A 6,448-nucleotide genomic window follows, 5' to 3' on the forward strand; every position below is an offset into this window, starting at 1 on the left:
CAACTTCTAATGATTTGCTATTAATTTTTCTTTATTTGTGATTTTGGGCAATAATTTTAATGTTGTCTCTCACACGCATCTTTTTATAATGGGAAAATAAAAATTTAACTAGTCTTATCAATTTTTCTTCATTTGCAGTTTAGTCATTATTTTACAAATGCTTTTGTCATACGTTTGATACTGACACTATAAAAAAACATGTAATTAGCAACAAAATTTAGCTATAAAATTTTTATTTAACAACAGAATTTTTAGCAATGAAATTTTTGTTAGTAATCTGCCAAAAATTTGTGACAGAATAATTTTCTTTCTCTAATTTTGTTGGTAATAAGCTATTTTTTTATATTGTAATTTTCTGTTAATTGGAACTTACTAGACCTTAATATGAACTCATATTCTATTTTTAATTACGGAAAATGAAAATGAAAAGGTTTTTGAAGAAGAATATTATAGGACCTATGTGGTCTTGATTTAAATTTTCTAACCTTTTGATCCTATAATTAAATGTCATTTCCCGTTCTACATTTTCGGTTGGAATAATGGCGAGTACGGGTACTTGCAAAATCAAAGATGCGTTGGAATTTGAAAATTCAATTGAAAAAGATAATTGGAGTACTTTATAAAAAACATGTCTTATATTTATTATAATGAACTAAATTACCTAATTTTGTTAGCATAATCAAATTAGTTAAATAGTAAGTTTTATATTAAAAATCATATACATACATTAAGTCTTCGCCTGACGAATTTGAATTGGATATCTTCTTTGGGGGGGGGGGGGAACAAAGGATCTCCGCAAGCTTCCAATTAACGTTCTTTTGGGGCTACTCAAAAAGCCTACTGTTATTGATAATGTGCTCCTCAAAGAGTCAAAGTGATAATGAAGAAATTAATTAAAGACCACACATATTTTTTGTAATTTTTGTCTCTGTCATTACGAGTTGCCAATTATTTTTCAACTAAAACTTTACCATCCGGATCCATCTGCATCATTCACAATTTTTGTTTTTTTTATTAAATACAAATATCCTTTTATCAGAAGTCTCTTTTAAACACTATAAAGTATTAAATATGAACAATTCTTTTAATAAAAATTTAAAATTTAGTTTGTCATATTATAAGAGATTGGCTTAACTCTTCCACTAAACTTAACTTGTATTAGTGTTTCACAATTTTTCTATCATACGATAATTAAAAAAACAATGTCATACTTCCTTACCCTCAGGTTGTATGAGATGTCTGCACTTTGACATTAATGACTGCTCTGGACTTGGATAAGACATGTTTCCTCGCGTAATCAACGAGACTACAACGTCCAATGACCAATATTAGTGATCGTTGGTATAGTAGCAATGAAAAATACATATAAATATATTTGATGTAAGTTAAGATAAGATTTCTTTCGTATACTTACTTTTTATTCTGTAAATTGTGATTGAAAAATTACTTATGAATTATTCCAACAGGTTTTAGATGAGTAAGAGTTAACGCTTCTGCCTTCCCAACGTTAACTAGTAAATATACACTACAAAAGACATGCTTTTAGCGACGGAATTTAGTGATGAAATTTTTTATTTAGCGATGAAGTTAGTGACGAATTAATGATGGAAACAGATTAGTGACGGAATTTGTTATGTCGCTAATTTCTTTGCTGCTAATTGATTAGCAACGGAATTGAAATTCTGTTGCTAATCCATCACTAACCCAATTTTTGAAAAAAAAAAAATTAAAATGCCATGTGGCACCTCTACCAGTCGCCACTTCATTGCCAGTGACCACCTCCACATGTCCCTACCACTTCGATGATGACTGCCACATGTCGCTACTACCTCACCTCTGCCTACCATGTGTGCTGCCACCTCTGCTTGCCACATGTTGCAACCACATAATTCCCTCCTCAAAGTGGCTTCTTCATGGCTTGAACCCAGGACCTCATATATGCACGTGTGCGGCTTTACCAGCGTGTGGCTTTACCAGTTGAGCTGCAATAAACCTATTAACTTATTATGTAAAATTAAGTATATATATATAAAATGTTATTTTACACAAACAATTATATATACATATATATTATTAAAGACTAAAAATATACTATATGATAATTTTAATCATAACTATTTTAATGACAAAATAATTTTTAAATATTTGTTTTATTATTTGTTTTATAATTTTTTATTTTTTTAAAAATATTTTAAATATAATTTTAATTTCTAACTAAACTAATTTTGAATTTAAATCATAAATAATTTTTTCATAAATATTTTTTTAAATTTATTTTTTAATTAACATTGATAAGATATACAATTTAATTATATATGTATTATATTTTTTTATGAAATATATATGTATTATATTATATTATATTATATTGTCTATATGTGTTTTATATATTTGAAGAAAATCATTTATAATTAGTCAAAAAATCTTGTTATTCAAAAAATAACTGCTATAATAAAATCTAATAAATTATTCTATATAAAAAATTAAATAATTTGAATAGATTATGATAAACAGTATTCTCCTACTTGTATATATATCCTATATAATTTATTTTCTTCAAATTCTTTGTATATACTATTTGTTTTTGTACTGAAAACCAAAATCAATCTATATCATCAGTATTAATTATATCATGATTAAATTTTATTGTTTAATTATTGAAATTCAAAATTCAGTTCAATATTAGTCTGCATTCATATAAATTTATTTTTTAGTTTTGAATTTCTATCATATATTATATATTTCTTTCTTATATCAGTTTGAATAACAAAGTTATTAATATTCTTATTATATTTTTTTAATTATTATTAATAATCAAGAGGAATTTATTTTAACAAAATATAAACAAGTTTTCTAAGAAATTGTCTTTCTATTTTCAGTATATATCTAATGATGATATGAATGATGACGATATCTTCATTAACACTAACTTCACAAATATATCAATTTATTTTATAATTAAAAATGTTTTTAAATAATTATATTCTTAATTTTTATTATATAAATTTTTGTAAGATTATAATTTAAAATAATAAAATTTAAAATTAGTAACAGATTAGTGACGGAATTGCAACAAAATAGAATTAGTGATGGAATTAGTAACACAAACTTCTATGACAAACAATTTAGTGACAGAAATTTCTGACAAAAAAAATTCCGTCACTAATTCCATTGCTAAATATTTATTAACAGATTTCCTTTGACAGATTAGTGACGGAATTTAGCGATTGCTAATTCGTTGCTAATATGTTAGCGATGACCAAAATTCTGTTGCTAATCTATCACTAATTTGTCGAAAAAATTAGTGACGGAATTTGTTTCCGTCACAAATTCTGTTACTAATCAACTTTTTTTTTTTGTAGTGATACTAACTATTACTCTCCCTCCAGTTGATAAGGTTCATAACGTAAGAAGTCTCGAATCATATTTTTTACTAAGGTTACTTTTATTAATTTAAAATATATTTAACAACTTAAATAACATTTCTTGATTTGTGAGAAAGTTTGACTAATGTCTTATACTCCCTCTGGTTTAAAATATCAATTAAACTTTATTGGAGGGATTTGATTTTTTTTAATAAAATAACATTCATTTTTATCTAAACATTTAATGTCTTTTTTTTAATTTGATAAAATTTAGATCAAGTTAATTAGGTCCATTACGTCTAGTATCTAATAAGCTTCTACCACGTGTATTAATTTTCATTTAACCCCTAATTGACTTTCAGTCCACCATTAGTTTTGGGAGAATTTTTTCTAAAAGCTGATGATTGTTTTTAGATTGTGTTCTTATGCTCCCAGGATCCCATATAATTCATAGACACCTGTAGATGTTATTCTTCAATATTGTTCTCAACAAATCTATGGCCTTTTGCTGCCCTCAATTGTGCTCCGTCATCTATCCTCTTCCTCCACCTTCCCTTATCGCCATTAAAGTGGCTGACTTTCCGCCACCAGCAATGATGATGATTCTTCCACTCCGGCTTCTCTATGCAGATACAATACCGTCATACCGACACATCTTCGATTGTCTTCTTTGTCTAGTAATTTACTTAACCAAAAAGAGAATTCTTAGTTCCAGAAAGTTTCATGGACACAGCATGAATGTGCCTGCATTGGAATACCGGCACAAGAAGATTGGAAATTCAGGTCGATTCTTTGGGGAATTTGGAGGAGACAAGTAGGAGTGAATTGAATTAGGGAAGATCATTGTTGGTTGCTGATACATTGAGGAATAGTGAAGATGATGAAGATTGAATATGAAGAAGTTGAGATTGGATCACTGAAGAAAAATGGAATAGAAGAAGAAAGGAATTAACGGCGTTTTAATAGTGGGTTTGAGGTTAAATAAAAGCTAATACATTTGGCAAAAGCTCATTGGACGTCTGGACATAATGGACCTAACTTACTTGATCTAATCGTAAAATTCTTTGATACTCTTTCTAGTCCTTATTATTACAAAAATACACTAATTAATTTACACGCACTAATAAAACTAGTTAAAATCTTTAAAGCTGTCATAAAATTTAAATGATTTCTAAAATTACCCTTATTAATTACACTAAATTCTAACATCATATTAATTTTTATTTTCTCACTACTCACATTAAATATAGACATATATGAAAAAAAATATTTAATACTCATAGAAATTATCAAAAGATCTTATAAAAAAGACTAAGAATTTTTTGTAGAAGGACTCTTATATTATTATTAGTAATGTCATTCTCCCTTTCCTGTGATTTCAATGTCATTCTCCCAATTAATATCAAACCTCTCTCTCTCTCTCTATTTTTTTTAATAAAAAAATCAAATATATAAAAATGGAAATATTATACACGTAATGCCGCCATGACTTGTAATCCGGGGAGGGGGAAGGCAATAAAATATCAGTTTTGTGCAAGGAATGATTGGTGAAGGATTTGAGCAGCGAGAGTGAACATCATTTTGCAACGTTCCACTAAAATTTGAGTGAACTAGGAGCGAGAAAGCATTGAGGAAATTGCTCTGGAACGATATTGATATGACTCAACGAAGCAGAGAAAGTAGAGGCAACTTGTTGACTTTTTTTGTTGTTGACCAAGGCAACTTGTTGACTTTAGGTCTTATCCACTTTAAAAGCTTTTGATGTACTACCTCCGTTACCTAATATAATAACTCATTTAATTTTTATTTTAATCAATTTATTTTGTCTTTTATGTTTATTTTTTTTAAGATAGTTCTTGTAATAATTATAATTCTAACCAATATATTTGATTAACAAGGATATTTTAGGAAAGACAATATCTATTTATTTCTGATACTTAACCTAAATAATTTTTTATTTACTTAAATTAATCAATTGATTCTTATATTCTTATATTAAGTATCGAAAATAATATTAACGAAGAACAAAATATCGATACAAGCTTCCTTTCTCACACTCACGTTCTTTTCGGGCTACAAGAAATAATGGCAAGGAACGTGTCCTTTAAAGCGGTCGCGGGAGAGAGCAAAGACTACGCAATTTTGACTTTTTTAAGGGTGCAACGTTCAATGTTTATACTTGTTCTTTCCAAATGTGCCTTTCATATGGGTCAGATTGTTCACACCATGAGTTGATTTTTCCAAAGTAGTACAAATCATGCTATCAAGTTATCTTTTGTTTTTTTAAAAAAAATGGATTTAAATTTCAAAATATGCACACATATAAGTCACATCGATCCTTAACAATAAAAATACTTATTTTCTACTAATGTTCTTGATTAATTGCTTATATATTAGAATTGGATAAGTTTATAAAACATTTTAATTTGGAAAAAAAATTGTAAGTCATTTTAACTAACTAATCAATATCAAAAAATTGTAAGTTAATTCATTAAATGTGTTTTAAATTGAGAATCTTAATCTTTTTCAACTTTACTCATATTAAATGAGGTAGTGAATCAAAGAGAAACATAAAATGAGTTACATTTAAACATTAATTGTAGAGACAAAATTGATAAATAAACATTAACTACTCTTTAAGTGAGTTTTATTTTGAATCAAATCATTCTTCAAGAAACGATTTATATTGTGAATCATAGGTAACTATGACTTATATTTAAGATTGATGAAGGTCATATATTTCACAGACACGTAACATCAAAATAAACACATGATTTATACACTTGTATGGTGTCTAATGACAGTAATTTTGTAGAGTACTCATTTCTTTTTATAAGAAATGATTAACTGAATCACATTAATAGAAGAGTTGGCTAAAATTAGTTAGATGCCATAAATATGCCCCCAAAAAAGTATTTTTTTCAAAAATACCCTTATAAAAAATGGGAGGGAGAGGGAATAAGAAAAAAGATGAAAAAGCCATTTAATTAATTAAGAGTAAGTAAATATGAAAAAGAAATTGCATTAAATATTTAGACATCTCTAAAGTATTTATTATGAGCTTTCAAAAAATCATCTCTTAT

This window comes from Neltuma alba, unplaced genomic scaffold (genome assembly GCF_004799145.2).
Source record: "Neltuma alba isolate B1F8T4 unplaced genomic scaffold, ASM479914v2 tig00004741_pilon, whole genome shotgun sequence".
NCBI lineage: Eukaryota > Viridiplantae > Streptophyta > Magnoliopsida > Fabales > Fabaceae > Neltuma > Neltuma alba.